Source organism: Anolis carolinensis, chromosome 5 (assembly GCF_035594765.1).
Source record: "Anolis carolinensis isolate JA03-04 chromosome 5, rAnoCar3.1.pri, whole genome shotgun sequence".
Taxonomy (NCBI): domain Eukaryota; kingdom Metazoa; phylum Chordata; class Lepidosauria; order Squamata; family Dactyloidae; genus Anolis; species Anolis carolinensis.
This window is the reverse complement of record NC_085845.1, coordinates 154402938-154424669: the sequence shown is the minus strand read 5'-3', so window position 1 is coordinate 154424669 and position 21732 is coordinate 154402938. Positions and strand designations below refer to the sequence as shown.

Genomic DNA, 21732 nt, shown 5'->3' with positions numbered 1-21732 from the left:
AATATCCCAAGAATTTCTCTTTGAGAAGCAATAACCCTGCTGATTTTTTAAAAGCAAAATATTTGGTTTATCTTGCATCTGCATGGGTTTTTGTTGCATTGGAATTTACAATAATTGAGTTGGAGGAGTTTTCTCTGTTTAATCCATAATAAATCTGTGGCAATTCTGTTGAAACCAACTGGGAAATGTACAGTCATATTTAAATGGGGAAAAGTAAAGAAGGCAATTAAATATAAATACACATTCAGCTTGAAGGGATTATTGTGGTGGAATCCAGCCTGAATAGCAGTGTGTTGCCCAAACTCAGCTAATGGCCTATGCCTCAGCAGGATTATACATGTCTAAGGCTAGAAAATTATTTTTTGTGTTCTTTAGTTCCCAGGCTATCCCAAGCAACATGGCCAGTAGAGAATGACATATACCACCATTAGTATGTGGTGATGATGATGATTTTATTTGTTACCTCTTTCTCTCTATGGCTTGAGGCAGAGCACAACATGGGTAAAACAGAAAGACAAATGTAACACCATTAAATGCATGTGTCAAACTATACCAATAAAATGCAGGTTAAATTTCACAGTTTAAAATTGACTGGGTAGAGCTGTCGGAAGCGATAGGTCTTCAGTCATGTCTTGAAAGCTAACAGCTGAATATGTTGTTGAAGGCTTTCATGGCCAGGATCACAGGGTTGTTGTATGTTTTCCGGGCTGTATTGCCATGTTCCAGAACTATTCTTCTGGAATAATAATAATAATAAAACTTTATTTATACCCCGCCACCATCTCCCCAATGGGGACTCGGGGCGGCTTACATGGGGCCATGCCCAAGACAATACAATATAACCATAACATAATACAATTACATAATACATTACATAAAACATGGAACATGGCCATACAGCCCAGAAAACATACAACAACCCTCTAACAGCTGATTTAGATGTCGGATTTCTGGCAAGTCATTCAAAAGTTGTGGGGTGGCGGATGAAAAGGTCCTCTAATTGACAGTCGCCACTCAAGTTCCAGCAGGCTGGAATAGCTGACCCCCAGAAGATCTAACTGTCTTGAATGAATTGCATGGGAGAAAGTAATCCCATAGGTAATCTGGACCCAAACCTTGTAGGGCTTTAAATGTCAAAACCAACACTTTATACTTTGCTCCAAAACTAATTGGCAATCAATGAGCTTTCAGTCTGAAATTGTTATTTTTTTCAAGAAAGAAAGAAAGAAAGAAAGAAAGAAAGAAAGAAAGAAAGAGTAACAGATAGCTATGAGCCTTAGGTTTTATTGCACATATCATTGCAAGGACGTTTTTCAAATATATGCATTCTTATTTATAATGTGACATTGTTGTTTTTGTTTTGTGCCTTCAAGCCTTTCTGACCTATGATAACTGTAAAGATAATCCATTGCAGGGCTTTTGTGATAAGTTTATTCAGAAAAGATTTTCTTATTTCAGGAGGGAATAAGAATGAACTATCCAAATGATAGTTATGCTCTAATCCACACATTATGCCAGGGGGTATAAATCGCCACTCAACCTCTGAAATAACAAGACCACACAACAATACGGAATACCTATGGGCAACTTTTATTAATGTTACTTGTCTAACCTTTTTGTGACCTGCAAAACATTTCTAAAGGGTATGAACTTGGTGTGGAATAAACTGGGTGAGACACCTGGGTCCCTGGATGCAATAAAACCGCTTTGTTTCCAGGGTGACCAATCAGGGAAATGGAACAGAGAATTCTGCCCCAACTCAGGAGGATTGAGTGAGGCTAGAGCTCTCCCCTCCCCAAGGCCATTTCCGTTTGCCCTCGCCTTGGTTTATTAAAATGCAGCTGAGGGTTTCCGTTCCTGACTTACACCACAAAGGGTGCCTCAGGTGTGGAACCATCCCTGTTTCCTGCCACAGTTTAGGGGCAAATGTCCATTTTACCCTTATCCTCCACCGTCAGCCAAAATGGCCCTTACGTCCCCTTGCAAGTCACAAAGGAATTTATTGTTGCCATAGTCCGAGAGATGGATGTCACCAGCTTGAAAAAAATATTTTCTAAGATTGGTTATTTCCTTGTGGTGTATGTAGGTTCCCATACCATTACTCAAAGCCTTCTGAATTGCCTGATTAGCTCTTTTCCTAGCTCAACTCACCGCCAACTCACTGACCCTGAGGTTGGCAAAAAAGGCTGTAAGGGCTGCTGCATGAAAAAGAAGCTCCTCGTAATAGGAGGAACAAACCTAAGACGAAATTGGTCTAAGGCCCTTTAGGATTCCCAGTGAAAGGGATTGATGGCTGTTGTGGGGCTTTCCATACTCACGTGACCAGCCTTCTAACAATTTATGGACAATGAAATCTATAGTACAATCTGGAAAGCCCTGGGCCTTAAATCAAAAGACAAGTGTGGATATTTTAGCCCAGATGGACTGCAGAGCTAGACCTTTTCTCCTGAGAAAAATAAAAAATTGTAAAACATGTTCAACAGGAATTGACTGAATGTGACTTATCTTATAATATTGCCTGAATTCCATGAAGTCCTGAACAGCCTTGATCTAGGACTTCTTGGAACTTGGCACCAAGGCCAACCCAATACCCCTGACTAACTCCTTAGTCCAATTTGCCATAGACAATCGGCATGGACTCCTGCTGAATATCAGCATTGAGTGCCAGCTGCCTGAAGCACTTCATCTGCATGTGGGACAGAGGATCAGCTAAGGCATTATCAGCCACTGCTATGTGAAAAGCACAAAATCATATGCTGTGCCTCATGCAGTAAAGTATAATGTAATGGACCACCTAATTCTTCATAATAAGGAGTAAACAACTTGTATGGTGGCCATGCTGTCACACCAAAAGTGCACAGTTGAGTTTGTAAATCCTCGCACCCATACCATCACTTCTACCAGGATAGTGAAGAATTCCAGGAAGGTAAGGTCTGTTGTTACACCCTCTGCATGCCAGTGAGCAGGCCATCTCTCTGCATACCAGTGGCCATTAAAATAGACATCAAAACCAAGGGCCCCAGAGGCATCAGATGAGATCTACCATACACTTTTTAATAATAGATCTTGTCTCCAAAATGAAACACAGTTAAAACTTGATAAGAACTGTGACCAAATAACAAGATCATCCTTAATAGACTGAGTAACCCGTATGTGATAGGGTAATACCACACCAGGAATGGCATCACATAGCCTGCGCAGAAATGCCCTGTCCCATGACACCATTCAACATGCAAAATTAAGGTGGCCAATTAACTCCTAGAATTCCCTAAGTGTTGCCTTATTATGATTTAGAAAGTGTTAATCCTAAGCACCATGTCTTAAACTTTTGCCTGTAACAACCTTGAAGACTACTGCACAGTATCGATCTCAATGCCCAAAAAGCTCAGTTGTGTTGATGGTCCTTCCTTTTTTTTCAGCAGCCAAAGGGACTCCCAGCTGAGATGTTACTTGTTTGAATGCTACCAATAAGGTAGCACATTCATCAGCCTACATTTACCAATAGATAAAAAGTCATCCAAATAATGCACCATCCCCTTCAAACCCATCTTAGATTTTAGCGCCCATTTGAGGAATGTGCTAAATTTTTCAAAAGCAGCACATGATACCAAGCAGCCAATGGGCAGTGCCTGGTCCAGGTGGTAAAACACCTCAAATGAGGAGCCCAAAAGCTTAAAATCATCAGGATGAATATGGAGAAGGCGGAAGGCTGACTTAATATCATGTTCTGCAAGTTCAGCAGCTATACTGCAGCTCCTAACCAAGCAAATTGCTGTGTAAAAGAACGTGTGATGGACCGTGCAGCACTCCTCAAGAATTGCGTTATACACTTATCCATCACTATGGTAAGATAGATGGTGGATAAGGTGATATTCCCCCAGGGCCTTTTTGGGAACTTTTTCCTGTGGACAAACTCTGAGGTCGGTTGTAGGTGGTGAAGAAAAAGGTCCTAGAACACTGCTTTCCTTGACTTCCTTATCAATTTTTTGTTTAAATATAGCTTCCATTCCCATGATGGACTTTAGATTATGGGACTGATGTTCCCTGAGCTGGTATATGAAACCTCTGAAGCCGCTAAAGAGATAGTTGGCTGCCATCACATTAGGATAGGTCCAGACATCAAGTTGGTGTAAGTTTATTGGACAGCTCTTTGGGAAGGGGTGAAGAGTCTTGGCCTTTTTTGGTAAATTGATTATCTTCTTGGTTATTTCTGAAGGGCTTTCCCCTGTTGCAAGTTTTGGAGGAGTGTGCTCCATTGCAGATGGAGCAAAACTTTTGGAACCTGCACGCTTTATGGGAGGACACTCCCTGGGATGAATATTCCCAGTACAGCATTCATAGTTGCTATTACTGCTGTTGGAGGGCTTCTTGCTGAAAGGATTGCCCTTTGCAGTTTTGGATGATGTGACCACTGTCAGCTCTCTCAACATTGACTGGCTGAGATGTAAGCATCACCTGTATCCACAGCTGGTTTCTATCAGGTCCCACCACTGTGTGGGCTGTTGAGCTACCTCAACCCTGAAGTGCTTGTCATAGAGCAAACAGGCATTGGCAGTAAAGTCAACATATACAGAATAAATAATATTTAAATACTGAAATAGAGAGAATGCTCTAGCTAGGTATGCCTTTACAATGACATTGGCACAGATCAGGAAACGGGTGAGCCCACTTGCCCAATTTTGGTCATTTTTTCTTTTTTTATCTTTTCTTTATGCTCATCATCTAACTTATCCTTTTTTTATCTAGCTCTCTAAAGAAAAGTGAAAATGTGTCTATATATTTGGCCCTCAAAATTTCATCTATTTTCTTTAGCACCAGGTGTCCACCCAGTGCTATGGTGTTGATCTGGTGAGGTGCTGCCAAAGGCCAATTTGGCATGCCCTAGTATTAGTTGTGCTGACCCTGGTGCCTTTGTTGTCACCTGACTACTGCTGCCTTCTCCTAGCCCTTGCTGGCTAATATGAGGTGGGTAACTAACTAGGGCCTGTGACTCTGCAGCTGTGACTCTGCAGCATGTAGAAATCTCCTGGGAATTAGGAGAATCCCATGGTCATGTGTTTGATACATTATTACTTGTAGTTGTGTAGATGGAACCTGTTGGTGGTGTCGATGTTCCGGATTCCACTAGAGAAACAGCAGTTTCGACTGCCACTTATTGTCCCTCGGGCTCGTCTGCGGATTGACTTCTGATCGCGCCCCTTTCCGGATTGCACTCTGCCTCTAAAGCAGAGATACATAAAGACGCATCATGGCGGCACTGTGCTATGTCAATTGAAATAACTTGTTTTTTTTCTGCAGCTATGACTGCATTTTATGAATGTTAATGTTTTACATTGTAATTATGTATTGTGTGGTTGTAATTCTGTATTTATTTCTGTGGTTTTTACCATTTCAGATTTATGTATTATGTATATAATACACTTTGCTGTATTTTGTTGGCCGCCCGAGTCCCGAGGGAAATGGTGATGGAGTAGAAATTATATATATATATATATATATATATATATATATATATATATATACACACACACACACACACACACACACACACACACACACACACATTCGTAGGGCCTTACTGGCCAAACAAGCAGTCCTGGAACTGTAGGCGGGGCAGAGTCCCCCTCTCCTTCTCCAATGTGCTCACACAAACCATAAAAGCATTATGGCAAGCGAGTGTAGGAAGGTAATTAATTTGTTTTAAAATGGGCACTAAATGAAATACTCAATTCTGCCCACTAGTCTAGCTTTTTTACTTTTCATACTATTGCACATACATCTACAGAACTGGCCTTAGCCATAGGCATGGTTGGGCACTTTTTGAAGTCTACAATCCTTAAAGGAGATAACTGCCAATGGCACTTTAATTCCTGCTGTTCCTTGTCATTCCCACTTATGTGCTCATCTTCAAGGAAAAGTTTTTTAAAAGTAACAACTTGAAGGGATTTCTTTGAATAGTGCCCCCACAAAGCAAGCATTCTACATATTAAGACTGGAACATGTAAAATTGAAATTTAAACATTTTCCACCACATGGTGGAAAATGTTACATTGCTGCAGTCGAAAGAGCTTTTTGACTGCAACAACAGGAGGTGACATTTAAATTAGCACCCTGTTGTCCAAATCTGCCATATATGTATTTTTTGGTAGAATCAAGCTAAGCTGGTAAGTTAATAGATCCCATTGCAGTCCCCTTCATTAAAAAATAGAAAATAAAATAAAATATATGATCTACTTACATTTATTTATTATATCCTCTTTCCGCCTTGGGTATAGGGGCAAATGGTTCCTCTCCTTAATGAGCACAAGGAAAATGTCTTCATCAACTGTTGCTCCTTTAATTTCTTTGAATAAATTTATTGTACCTATCTATATATATGGGGATGCAACAATTCCTATTCTAGGATGCTTTAGGTGACTCCAATTATAAGCTGGTGAATTTTATCTGTAATACCACTACAATTAAGAAAATAATTAAAAAGAAAATGGGAAAGCACAGCAGGTGGGAGCGACATGACATGGGGATATTTAGCATGGTCTCTGAAAGAGCAAATTACACTTTCTGTGTCAAAATCCTCTGAAGAGGGTTTTGAAAAATGGGAAAGAGGCCAATATGGTTAAGCTTTCAAGTTTTTACAAACGTGTCCTTAAAAAAGGTAGTGCATGAAAGTCTGTAGAGTAAAATTGAGTAACTAAAGGCAATCTAAGATGTGGAAACTTGAATTCTCTCAGTAACTGTTTAAGAAAAAAACCAGTGTTTGATTAAATGGCAGTTTCTAAGAAAAGGGGGAACAAATTAATTTTGAGGTGTCTTTAGGGTTGGAACAATGTTTGACAGAACCAGAATTTTTCAGAGGCCTTCAGGCACAGCATGTTGCCCTTCCTGGACTCTTCTATTAAAATGAGTTCTCACTGGCTTGATAAAGTTTTGCATTTGTCTCACTAATTTTAAGATATCCGTTAGAGTGCAGTTTAAGCCATCTCAAAGCCTCAGTTTGGGAAATCCAAGCTTTGAAATAAATGAATGTATGAATAAACTGAAAATATTTCTCAAATGTTGAAGTATATGAACCAACTAATTAATATCACAGCATTGATGTCTTTTTCGGTGTCCACAAGGAAGGGTTACCCAGGGAGAGTTTTTATTATTATTACTATTAGTTTTCTTCCTCTGCTTCTCCTTCTTCTTCATCCTCCTCCAGCTCTTCTTCCTCCTTGTCCTATTCCTCCTTTTCTTCATCCAACTAAAATCAAGTTTTCCAAGCATTTTCACAGAGTGCCCAGGAGACTATTATTTCTTTTGGATTCTAAGACTAAGTCACAGGGTTGTTGTTTTTTTACCTTATCCTATAAATCTACAGTGGCTGCTACAACACACCTAGATTGTGATTCTCTATTAATCCAGGAGTGAATTTCACAATACTCAGTGGAACTGTCTTCTGTAAAGATAGATATAAGGATGTGCAACTAATGTCAGTCAAAAGCTGAAGTAACAGATTCTGATGAGTGAGTGGAACAGGTGCCCAAGTTGTCCAACTAATACAAACATACACAGTGTTGTCACATTGCAATTGAACCATATAAAAATCTATTCTGATTCTTCCCGGTGCTTCTGAAGCAACTTTTTATATAGCACTTGTATACAATAAAATCATCCTTAGCTTGAAAATTCTATGCAAATACACTGAAAACAGTGGGCCTGCCACTGGTTACAGTAAAAAAAAATGTTATTTGCCATCTAACTTCCATTTATGACAACCTATGAGAGACCTTCAAAAGCCCCAGACATCACTTGCACTCCTCAGTTATTGTAAACAAAAAGCAAACACTATAACAAGGCATTCATATATCCCAATATGGAATGTTATGATATCAGAACCTCTAACAAATTATCCCGTCATAAACCAGAGAGCAGGAGGTAGAAAAAAAAGGAAGACATTTTTTTAAAACTGTGGCCCTTTCATTATAAGCAATGAGAGAGAATTCCTTCATTCAGGAAGGAAGGATTATATGGAGCAGTGTTTATCAAGCTGTCTTGGACGTCAACACCCAAAAATTCCAGTCAGCTTACCAGATACTTTGGAGCCGAAGTCCAAAGTATCTGGAGGAGCACCATTTGAGAAACTCTGATCTGGAGATTGACAAAACTTTGGTTATTTGCATAAGCAAATCTTGCCCAGCATGCTAGGGGACAGTTTATTTCCATCTCTGATTTCAGAATACCAACATAAAAGATATAAGGGCTATTGTTGTTTTCACAGATCCAAGAGAGAAGTTCTGAGATGAGATTTCCCTTCCAAGGTCAGCTCTTAGGAGCTACTTACCTACTGTTATATTCTTTTTTTCTAGGTGCCTACTTTTATTCACAGGCGAGTTAGGTCAGCACATACATTCTATGAGTGTATTTCAGCAAGAGCCTTCAAGAGTTCATTGAGTTTGCACTGAAATATTACATGATCAAATGAGTACAGCTGAAAAAATGAAGACATATTTTCCATACCTTTAATTTCATTACAATAGTCTGAAAACTACTGTATACTGTATACAGGGACTCAATCATAAACTTTGATACCAGTTCACATGAGGCATTGGGCTGTTTTTGTTGTCATCCTCTACTTGGTGGAAGGGGTATTTTCATGCATAAAAGATCTTCACCTGGTGAATGGAAGAGAGAGATGAAAGTTTTGATAATTCTTCTATTTTATTACATGTGACAAAGTGTAATGGTTTCACCTATGAGTGATTTTATATCTACATCTATTCTGTAATACATTCTACAGTTGTGCTACAACTTAATTCCCTTTTATCAGCTTCTCATTTTAACCAGAAGTACAATGTTATGCTATTGTTTTGGCACTCTGTACTAAACAGTGAGGTTATAGCATATATTTTGAAATGTTTGAGATCTCAAGACTGCAGCTCCTGAAGAGTTTGTACAAGAACATTAACATAGTATGTGCCAACCGTCACTTTAAATTTAGAAGTTTTTAAACATTTCTCCTCACCTAACCTGACATTAGGAATAAGATTGAATTTGGTGAAACACTGAGCAGTAGCAGTGTAATATGCATTATTTAAGGAATGTTCATACTTTAATTGGATTAGATTGTTATCATAGTTTGCTGAATTAATCATTTTTTGCAGGTACAAAATTGCTGTAAATCTTTTAAAAAGGTGTTGAATAGATTATTCAAAGACAAACAGTAGAAAGTTAAGCTGATAAAAGAAATATTATCTCAACAGTTGATTCATTTATTGTTCTATTTCTTAAAACATACAGCGCAAGAAGACACTTTCCAGTTAAGGGGACAAGAGGGGATTTCAAAATAGTGTCAACAGGCTGGAAAGCACAGTATGCAATCTGTCTTTCAACAGATTGATGGAAGCACTATACTATTTAACTATATAACCATGTCCATTTCTTTGCCCTTGCCAAGAAATTAAGACCTAAGCCAACATCCATTTGATGAATTGTATGAATTGCACAGCTGAGCTAATAGAAATACAGATTCAAATCTATAGTCGGCTGTGATGCTCACTGGGCAACATTGAGTTAGTTAGTTACTCTTGCTCTTCCTTTTCCTAGCCTATTTTAGAAATGTATTATGAAACTAAACCTGAAAGAAGAATGTAATTTAATGAAAGATGGAATTAAATTGTCATCAAATAATAATATATCACATGTTATATAGGGCTCTGTTTTCAGACCAGCAGGATCATGGCCATGTTCAAGAAATCTAATGTAATATATCCTATGACTTAGAAAATAACATACTAACTATTCAGCATTTCTAAAGTGTTCCATTGCATTATTGTTTTCTGCTCTGCACATGACATCTGGGAAGAAAAATTTTTGAGAACTTACATGGAAATCAAAGGAGGATTTCTAAGATGCTAAATAACCCCACAAGAGGTAGTAAATATGATTCGTCTTGCATTTAAAATATATGCTAATACTTTAGGATGTTATCTTCTGAGTATAGTGTCTAATTCACACTCCATCCACTGGGATACCCAGTATGTGGCTGTTAGAATATTCATTAACATTTGAGAAAATAAAGTGAACATTTAGGTAATCTCTAATATCTTTAAAGAAACATAGCGAGTAGGAATGAAACTTAAAACAGTTTGTACTGGAATATTTTAACTGAACAATTTTCATTTGCTGTTTTATAGAGCAGTGTCATCTCCTACACACACACACACACACACACACACACATTTTTATTATCTTTCTTTCATTTCTAAATGTAAGGTTATTCCAGTCCTCATTATACAGAGCAGAAGGGAAAGTCATTTAACTACAACGGCATTTTTTTAATGTTAGCATATATGAATGAGAATTAAAAGTGCCCCCTCAGCTTCGTTTGTATTATTTCTGTGTTCATGTATATTAGAGCCAATGTGGTTTAGTGTTTTGATTGTTGGACTTCAACTCTGGAGATCAGAGTTCAAGCATTCACTCAGCCATGGAAACCCAGTAATCTTGGGCAAGTCACACACATTTAGCCTCAGATGAAAGCAAAGGTAGACCTGTTCTGAACAAACTTTGTCAAGCAAACCCCATGATCAATAAACTTTAGAATCACCACAACTTGAAGGTACACAATAACCTGTATGTGTATTGCTAATCTAGAATATTCAAGGATTAAAATAATTATTTCAACCTATCTTGTACAATCTTGTCAGTGTTTTGCATGTGTGTGTAAAAGATAGGGGAACAGTAAGCCGTCTTAGGGAAAATGTCTTTAAGACATAGTGAACCGTAAAGGTCTAGGCACAGTTATTAGGCTCAACTACAGTAAATGTATTGAGAAAATGGAATTTACATAAGAACTAATGAGGATGAAGAGTCACTTTTCATTTTCTTTATGTTGCTAATTCATTGTAAGATCCTTATGTGAAAATGCAATATATATGTGCAGCTATATTTAAATATTATATTTATTTAAAAACAAATATGATTATTATTCACTAACTAATTTGGTAGGTTTCCTCAAGTTAGGACTATTGGTTGAATTTAGACCAAAATATCTATTATGCAGCTCATGTACAAACTGGTAGCAATGTGGGGATTATATTTTTTTTCTTACACTCACCATTGTTATGAAATGGCTAAATTATTGATACCATTTTGATAATATGTCAAATTTCTAGCTAAGGGGGATAAACATAGAAATACACCCTAAGATATTCATTAAAATAACCTTTCAGAGAAATAAGAAAACTCATTATTTAGGCTACAATTGCACTATGGAGTAGGCAGGATTTACCTTTGAATAGACTTAATACACTATATAGAATTGCACAGATAAAGGAACTGCTGTTATAATCATCATTCACAGAAGGATTTTAGACACTTGGATATACAAAGTCGATTGGTACAAACATTTTCCACTAATGCAATGGTTGCATGATTTATGAAGCATGTAGTCAAATATATAGGTAATGGTATCTGCAATGGAAATGGCTTTGAGATAAATATCTAAGTTATACATAGAAACTGTAGAAGATATCAGTCAGACTCATCAATTTCCCATTTTGTTCACAAGTATATCATGAAAAATCCAGTCAGTCTACCATGAAGAAAAGTTTTATATTATAATATCAAATCTGCCAATAATCAAATCCACAAAAGTTTAACCTGCAAATGTGGAAGGCTCACTGTATTCAGAAGTCTCCCACATGGTTATCTGCTATCCATCACTATTCCATGAGCCACACCTTTGCTCACCTTTGCAGTTATGCCAAGATATAAAGAAAAGCTATTCTGGAAATCTGAAAGATTTGGCATAAAATAAGATTGAGTTGAGCATATGTGAAGAATATACAGTAGGCCATCATCAAAAGCCACTATGATAAAAATAATTTCTATAACACAAATCGTTCGTGGTTGTGTATTGTGACAAGCAGCAAATATTGAAGGACAAGTTATGATTGCCTACTTGTTCCAGTCAATGAACCAAAGTAATGTGGTGTGGCCAGTCACAGCTAAATAATACAACTCATGTCAAATAATGACAATGGATCCAGGCAGCATAACATTTGAAAGGAGGGGGAGAGGATCTGAAGAATTTTGTTTGTTGTGAATCATGCATCCAGCTTCCTCCCAGTGGTATATATATATATATATCAGTTTATGAACAGCACTGAAGAGCAGATAATGTATTCTCTTCAAATGTTGTGACTGTTGCTCCAAGGCATGGCCACCCTAGTTCTTTCCTACCAAGATAAAGTGGGGATATAGAGGAATAAACACGATTAAAGTAAACATCAGTATGATGCCAGTAGTAAATAATGCAATATGTCAAATAAAACAGAAGAAAGGAAAAGGTCTGCAGGAAATTAATAGGTGTACACAGAGCCAAATGATAGCCTATTACATAAACCTGAAGAGGAGGAGAGATTACTAGCTAGTAGCTGCTATAAATCTGTCATCAACTATTGAGAGGGAAATGAGGGTAAGCCCAGTTATTTACATGTACCAATCAATGTTTTTTTTTAAGTCATTTAAGAAAATGCTTTTTTTTTTTTTTTACCAAGGTTATGAGTACCTTTCAGTTAGCCAAATTGGCTTCAATGAGACTTTTTCCTGTGTAACTGTTCATAATGCCGTTCTGTTCTCTCTGTATTCATTCAACATTTTTTTTAAAAAAATGTTATCAGCAACACAGCACAGTTCATCCATTCTTATAATTTGCAATTTCCTATAAAGCTTACCCTTATTTATGGGATTTGAACTGTGGATAAAATGGTGAAACAATCACTCTGATCAGTGTCTTCAACCTTAGTAACTTGTTTCACTTCTGTCTTCTCTTTTTAACAGCATTCATGACATAAAAGAAATCTTCATAATGGTACGTATAAAAATATTGCTAAAGAATATTCTCATCCCCAAAAATAGCAAGACCAATGTTCAACAAAAATAGTATTTCATTGGACAACAGAATATGGCAGTGTTTCATCTCTTTTTGTATTATTCATGTGTATATATGAAAGAAAAAGAATACCCTGCTTCTTTTCAATCAAATGTCTTCAGGGTGAAACCTCTTTTCCTGTTTTTACATGCAGAAAATTTGTTTGATTTCCTCATGTTCTACCCATTTTCTGTTCAACTGTTAGAACATGGAAATAATGGGCCTTTTTCTCATCCAATACCAAGGTAGCATCCGAGGCTCTTCTTTTTGCTGTATTGTAAGGTTTGAAATTTACCCAATGCTGTCCAGGTTAATGTTAATTATATTCTTTAATATTCAAATGAATCAAATATATGGGTAATACCACCCACACGTCTTAACATTTCTTCATACAAAGTTGTATGCAAAATGGATCAAAACCAGAAATTTCTTCCTTAGCTCTGAGAAGATGCCAAAATTTGGTTCTGAGTTTATGTGGAAATGTTTGGGTGTCGAGACACAGGCTCCTCTTAAAGTGCCACACACACAAATAGTGTTAACAAACGTTTATTAAATGAGAAGTTAATCTCAAAAAACACTTAACTTCAGTGTTATAAACAAAAGGAAGTGGTTTCAGCAACAAAAAGGCACTAAAATAGGAGTAGAGAGATAATCCGGATTATCTAGCCAGATAATCCAGTTTAAACACAGTCAAAAGAAAACAAACGCCACGCAACGCTGTGGCACAGAGAGTCAAAAGAGCTAACTGCTCTTAAAACAAAGCCAGAAACCGCTGGGGATGTCCAAAGCCGTTGTCGAGAAGCAAACTGGAGTCAAGAGCCAAAAACGCCAAACAGAACGCCAAAGCAGGGAGTGCGGGAGCGATGTCGTCACCAGGAAACAAACCTGAGTCGAAGAGCCAAACGGAATGCCAAACGGGGCGCCAAAGCAGAGAACACTGTAGCGGGAGCAAGCGAAGTCATCACCAGGAAACAGACCGGAATCAAAGAGCCAGGAACACCAAATGGATTTCCAGAGCAGGAAACGCTGAAGCGGGAGCAAGCGACGTCGTCACCAAAGAACAGACCGGAGTCAAAGAGCCAGGAACGCCAATCCAGGAAGTAGACCAGACACAGGAACAAACAAAGCTGTACAACCAGGACCCAAGGAGACAGGCAGCGACAAAGCAATGTCCCAAAAGACACCTTGCCTTCTGCAAGGCTACAATTCTCCAAACTCCACTTTTAACTTACTCATCGGAGTCTGATCCTGATGAGACCTCCGCCCTCTCCTTATTCCTTGCAGCTGATCTTGATCTTGTTAGAGGGCCTCGCCCCTCATCTCTCCAGTCCCTCTATCTCCGTTCAAGACTTAGATCTCCCCATGTCCCAGAAGTATGAGAGGCTTGCCAATCCCCAGATGCAGCTCCATGAGCTGGCTCATCATCCACACTTACTTGAGTCCAATCAGCATTCTCCATCTCACTCCCAGACCCATCATCCCCGGAAAAACCCACGGTTTCATCTTCCGTGGGAGCCATAAGTATTTCCCGGATCTTCTTTCTTTCCCTCTCCCCATCAGACTCTTGCTCCTGAGTTGACCTTTTAATCTTTCTACTCTCTGTCAACTCATCATCCTCTAGCATCTCCTCTTCCCCACTAGAGAATCCTTCAAACGTTTTATCCTCAGAGGGAGCCATAAGTATTTCACGAATCCTTTTCACTTGCTGTTCTTCATCAGACACCTGTTCCCTGTTATCCCTTTTTCTCCTCCTAGCAGTAGTACCAGAGCTGCTCCTTGACCCAACTACAACATTGGGCATGTTCAGACAAACATAATTTTTTATCAAAATAAGCTGAAACATTACATTTTGAAGCAAAGCAAATAAATAAATAAATGAATAAACACAAGCATGAAAAGTGTTTATGGGATCATGGTGCCCAAAGTAGTTGATACATCAGCTTTGCTGAAGTCTTTGTTTTGGTTCATTAGATACTGTAACTTACTGAATGATAACTTACTGAATAACCTATTAGTTATTAGTTTCTCTCACATTATCATTTTAATCCGAGAACAGTTGTTTTCCTTCTTTCTGTGGACCAGACTCTTCAATAAAAGGAAGTATGGAATCAGCTAGTAGTCAATGAGACCTTCACACATTTTCTGAGCTATGCATCAAGATTGTTGGTGATGTTGTTTTATTGTTCCTCTCCTACATCACTCCTATCTGTTCGGCTTTTGGCTTTATTATTTCCAGTGGCTTCTTAGCATCCACTGGAATTTAGTTCCCATTTAGTACTGATCTGTGAATGCTTAAGTCCCATCATATTTGTGTTTGCTCAGGTTCCATCATATACAATAGTGAAATAAAATGGTGTTACATAAAATGGCAAAACCAAAATTTGTATTTTGTGTATTTTAACATTTTCAAGTCATGGATGGTTTACTCTATGAATGCAGAATCTGTTAGCTGATTAACCATATCACCCACATCCTCAGTTTTGACCAAAAGGACAAAAGCTCAACAAAAGCAGTGATGCCAGTGGTCCTGAATACATAAAGCATAAGATTTCTAGCACTCAGAAGGCAACAACACTAACAATACTTTTAGAATAAAGACATAAAATATCAAACCTTTATCCTTATTTATTATTGCTTAAAAATTCTGATGCTCAAAGGATTTCCATGAAGATCTTTCTCTTGATCAACTGTCAGACAAATTAATATTTTATTTATAAAACTTCCAGGGTTGGATCCATTCTATTTTAGCCACATTTTAATTCTATGGAATTAAATTAAATGGAATTAAATGAAATTAAATACCTAAAGTCACTAAAGCCCATCAGCTCTTGAAAACTAATCAGTCAGTTCTGGTTAGCACTTGGATAGGAGACCGCCTATGAATAGCAGGTACTGTAGGCTATGTTTCAGATGAAAGAACTAGCAAAACTACCTCTGAGTATTTCTTGTCAAAATCTTATAAAACTCTTGGAGTCACCATAAATTGACAAGTGGCTTGAAGGTCCATATATGCATGAACACATAACCACCACACATGCATGAACACATAACGAATTGATTTTAAGAGGACTATATAGCATGGCTAAATTAATCTAATTCTAGCCCAAAGACATGAAACAGTTGGTGAAGAATACAGTTGGTATAGAATGCAGTACTACTCATACTCATATCAATTTTGAGTTATCTAATGCTTTCTGATGATGATGATGATAACAACAACAACAACAACAACAACAACTTAATTTTTGTATCCTGCCTCCATCTCCCCGAAGGGACTCGGAGCGGCTAACATGGGACCAAGCCCAAACAGTTACAATAAAACAAAATTAAATACTTACAAGACACACAACAACATCCAATAAAATGCTTATACAATAACAAAGTAAAACAAAACATAGTAAAATGCTTATACAATAACAAAGTAAAACAAAACATAGTAACAATCTATATATATAAAAGAGTGATGGCATCACAGCGACCAACAAAACAACAAAACTACAGGCCCCCCAACCTCGAAATTTGACAACACAACCCATCATCCACGCCTCTAGGTTGATACAACAAAAAGAAAAATAAAGTCCTAATTAGAGGGAAAGGAATAATTGTTTTTATCCAATTGCTGCCAATTAGAGGACTAATCTCTGCCCACTTGGTCTCCTAGCAACCAACTCAGCCCAGGGGATAGGCAGACTTAGGCTTTAGAGCTGCAAGGCCATTACATCCTAATCATTTTCCCTAATTGCAGCATTCATACTTGCCTCCAACAGACAAAAAAAACCAATCAGAAATATTGTATATTCACAACCTTTAGGAAATAATATCCCCTGATGGCGCAGCGTGTTAAAGCGCTGAGCTGCTGAACTTCTGGACCGAAAGGCCGCAAGTTTGAATTGGGGGAGCGGAGAGAGCCCCCACTGTTAGCCCCAGCTTCTGCCAACCCAGAAGTTCGAAAACATGCAAATGTGAGTGCATCAATAGGTACTGCTCCGGTGGGAAGGTAACGCCGCTCCATGCAGTCATCCCACATGACCTTGGAGGAGTCTACGGACAAAGTCGGCTCTTTGGCTTAGAAATGGAGATAAGCCCCAACCCTCAGAGTCAGACATGACTGGACTTAATGTCAGGTGAAAACCTTTACCCTTTACCTTAACTACCACCAATTCCTCAATACTTTATTTCCCATACCACCATACTTTGCCACAGCAACGCGTGGCTGGGCACAGCTAGTGGCATAATAAAACAAAGTATAAAAATAGTACAAGATTTTAAATGAGGGTGAGCTGGGCCAAAGTGCGAGGCATAAAAATAATAAAACCCGTGGATGAGGTAGATAGATAAAATGCTGCATGTAGTGGGAGACTCGGGTCGGCTAAACAATGAAATTATTCTCAACTGAGGGATGAGATAAAGTGCATCAAGAAAACAGTTTGACATTGGAAAGGAATCTGACATAGGGATTAGTTGTTTAATCTTTGAAAGCACACCGAAAAAGCCAAGTTTTTAAGCTTTTCCTAAAAACTGCCAGAGTGGGTGCTTGTCTTATCTCCCTGGGAAGCAAGTTCCAGAGCCGGGGGGCCACCACGGAAAAAGCCCTCTCCCTCGTCCCCACAAGCCGTGCTTGCGATGGAGGTGGGAGCAAGAGGAGGACCTCCCCTGATAATTGAAGGGATCGCGCAGGTTCGTAGGAGCAAATGCGGTCACAAAGGTATGGGGGTTCCAAACCATTCAGGGCTTTGTAGGTGATAACCTGCATCTTGAATTGGGACTGGAAAATGAACAGCAGCCTATGGAGTTCCTTAAACAGGGGGATTGACCGCTCCCTGTAATTTGCTCCAGTTAGTAGTCTGGCTGCCGTTCGCTGGACCAATTGGAGTTTCCAGGCTGTCAAGTGCAGCCCCACGTAGAGTGCACTGCAATAATCCAATTTAGAGGTAACTAAGGCATGGACCACCATGGTCAAGTCAGACTTCATGAGGTATGGTCGCAGCTGGCACACAAGGTTTAGCTGTGCAAAGGCCCTCCGGCCACCGCCGACACCTGAGCATCAAGCGTTAGAGCTGAGTCTAGGACCTCCAGACTGCAGACCTGTGTCTTCAGGGGTAGTGCAACCCCTTCGAGCACAGGTTGCCACCCTATACCCCAATCTGATGAATGACTGAATTTGCTGTATGTTTCTCAAGATTTTGCATTTTGCTTCAGAAGATAAGACTTGGGTTACTTCCAAAAATAGTACTTACATTTTTTTCAAATAGTTGGCACTTGATCTTTAAATAACACACCACTTTTTTACCTTAGAAGATGTAGTGTGCTACTTCTAAAGTGTTCTTTCAGTAAGAGAACACTATCTTCATCCTGCATATATTTATAATAAAGAGCAGATAATCTCTATGGTGCTACAAGATCCCTTTTCATACTGATATTCCAGAGCAGGCACCCTCAAATTGCAGCCCTCCAGCTGTTTGGGCCTTCAACTCCCAGAAGCCCTATCCAGCTTGTTTGGTGGTCAGGAATTCTGAGAGTTGGAGGCCCAAACTGCTGGAGGGATGCAGTTTGAAGATGCCTGTTCCAGACTAAGGCGCCTTCTACACTGTCCTTACATCCCAGGATCTGATCCCAGGTTGTCTGCTTTGAACTGAATTATATGAGGTCTCCACTGTCATAAAATCTGGGATAAGCAGATAATCTTGGATCATATCCTGGGATATAAGGACTGTGTAGAAGGGGTCTAATGCAGCTATGCCTTTGAATAATGTATAGCTATAGAACTATTTATTTAGTCATTTACAGGCTTAATAATCACAACAACTTTATTTTATACCCCTCCTACATCTCCCCGAAGGGACTTGGGGCACCTAACATGGGGCCAAGCCTTTTTGTACATAATAGGTAGGCATGTGCGATCCAGGGAAAAAATGGTTCAATACTCGCTTCTAGAGTGGGGGCGCTGGCACTTCGTTTCTAAAGTCTATTCTGATTTTTTTGATCAAAATTTCTTTCTGAAAATTCGGAATATTCGGAATTGATTCGTTAATGGTGGACGTGCATTCACAGTTGCGAAAAAACAGCATGGGGAGAGATTTACAGGACCCTCCTGCCCTCATTTTTTGAGGTATCCTGATCAAACTTGGTACAGTGGGAGAACACATTCAACCCTGCTAGCTCACCAAATTGCAGAATGTTCCCTTATCCTCTGATTTAAGGCAAATTTTCATAGCTTATATAAGAAACCATTTTTTAAAAATTGCAGAAATTTGTTCCTGCTTTGAAAGTCTTATTTCCTGTTCCATTGGGTTTTCTTCACTGTGAAAGTCCTTCTTCTGCTTGGGAAACTTTGTTTTTTTGGCCGGAAATCTGTGAAATTGGTGGACATTGGTGGACAGGACACACTGTGCTGCCGCAATGCGCAATGTGCTTCTGCAGGCATCTGGGAAGGAGCCCATTCCATGGACACTGGCATTGGGCAGCCTTAGTGCACGTGTAAAGTTCACAGTGTGAACCCCTGGGTGCAATGCCTACATGCTACCGCCAGCCAAAAAGGCAGGCATACCCCAGGAGGGAATATTCCCCAAGTGGAAGGATACTGCTGCTGCACCCAAACCAACTAAAAGAAAACCAAACCCACACCAGCAGCAGGAACGGAACGCCAAAGGAAGGACCAGCTCACGGAAGGCTGCACTGATTCCCTGAAGGAAGGCTGCACGGTTGCATTGCTGTCCGGACAGAGGGCCACCCAAAAAGGCATCCCTTGCCCCACCCCAGGAGCTGTCTGAAGACTGCACAGAAGGATCAGGAAACTGAAGGCAGCACTAAAGGACCAGGATACTGAGGATGCCCCCCACGCCTGCCCAGGACAGTGGTACGGTTGGCAATGTAGTGGAGCTTCAAGCACACATGCAGTGGATCACAATTAGTGAGCGAGCAGCACACCCCAACAACCAGCGAGGAAGGAGGTAAAGGCCAGGGACTTGTGCCAGCAGGGAGCAGGCGGGCAGGGGTTTGACGTGGTGGGAGGCAACAGATGGGATGCCCCCCACAGCCTGGCTGGGACAGTGGTATGGTTGGCAATGTAGTAGTGCTTCAAGCACACATGCAGTGGATCACAAGCAGTGAGTGAGCAGGGCACCCCAACAACCAGTGAGGAAGGAGCAAAGGGGGATTTGATGTGGTGAGGCAAAAGGAAGGAGGCAAAACAGCAGAGTAATTGAGTTCTGAGATTTAATGTTTCTAAAGGAAAACCCTTCAGTGCCCTGCAATGAGCAACCCAGCCAGCCAACCCAGAAAAAAAAGAAGCCTTTATTTCTGAGCAGTTGTGTTTGTTTGAAATTCTCCTCAGGAAACAACACCCTTCAATTTTTAAAAAGCCCTTCACTCTATTCCCTTGCCTTAAATGGCAACCCAGGAAAAAAAGAAGCCTTAATTTCTGAGTAGTAGTGTTTGTTTGTAATTCTTCTCAGGAAACAACACTCTTCAATTTTTAAAAAGTCCTTCACCATTTGCCATTGCCTTCAATGCTTGCTATTAGCCCACTAAGCCCAGCTCTGCAAAAGCCAGGCACTTGCAGCCAGCCGGTAGCTCATTCCCAATTGCCTCGCCTTCGATACTTGCTATTAGCCCACTAGCCCAAGCTCTGCAAAAGCCAAGCACAGTCTTGCAGCCAGCCAGAGCCCAAGAGCAAGCCAAGCCACCCGCTTGCGCGCCCTTCTGAACACGAAATGCTACGAGGCGCTCCAAGTCCTGCGTTGTCTATAAAAGATGCCTACGGAGGCACGCAGAGGACATACAACCCCTCCCCCTTACATTAACGTGCACAGCCATTTGTCAGGGAGGCAAGGACAAGCTAGGCTGTGCTCTGCTCCCAAACAGAATTAATTAAAAATATATATTGAAAAAATTATTTTAAAATAAAAAAACCCTTTCCGATCAAATTTTGAAGCCACTTAGAACGTTGGGATACAATGCTTCGAAATCACACAATAGATGGGACGTGATAACCCACGTCGGAACCATGTTCGCAAAGCAGATTATATCCGATTTTAATCCGAATTAAGAATCATTACAACGGTTTGCCCATACCTAATAATAGGTACATTTTGGTAAAACAGAGGTCTTTGGACTTGCTCTTTGAATCCTGAAACTCAGAATGTAAAGGAGTACGATATTTGGAACTGAACTCAATTGACTTTCTCCTTTGGGGCTCAGTGCCCAAAGTGGCAAACTAAGATTATTATCTTGGTTTTAGTGTCTGAATTGCTCACCTTTGATATGCTGAAGTGAAAGTTGATGAGCATCTGTTTCAATATAACAGCACTGTGTAACACTGTTGCAGATCAGATTTAAATAGTTCATAAAGTTGCCCTAAGTTTATCAATACATGTATGTGCTTTGCCCCTTTCTTCTGAGTGGATGGACACAGGAAAGGTCTCTAGTGTGCCTTTCACACATCACAAAGGTCTCTAGTGTGCATTGTGAGGAAGTGTCAATGCTCCCATGCCTCCATCGAGACTAGACTATGATTGCTGGCCATATGGATATACAATTCATGTGATTCGTCTTTGTTTTTTTAAAGGTGGAAATCAAAAGAAGCTGAATTTCTTTGTTCAGATATAAATTGCATGCATTTCCATAAAACTGTGAACCAGTAGGCCATAGTATCTTCTACTGGATCCTAACATAGATTTGAAAAATCCCTCTCTCTTTCGTTCACTGTCATGCACACAGGCAGAGGCAGCATGCTTGATTTAACCACATGGATTGCATAAACTATGTGCTTTTAAAAGCTGAAATGACTTGACATGTCAACTGGATGCATATTGTTT

The 21732-nt window shown here is 39.6% G+C and overlaps 1 long non-coding RNA gene across 1 annotated transcript; it reads right to left on the bottom strand.

The window, feature by feature from the left end:
- Positions 1-8487: 8487 nt before the first annotated feature.
- LOC134299538 (uncharacterized) lies at positions 8488-21307 on the bottom strand. Its single transcript, XR_010006757.1, has 2 exons — positions 21172-21307; positions 8488-8654 (listed from the first exon to the last, which is right to left on the bottom strand). It is a non-coding gene; the product is annotated as an uncharacterized LOC134299538 (long non-coding RNA).
- Between the last annotated feature and the right edge of the window lie 425 nt (positions 21308-21732).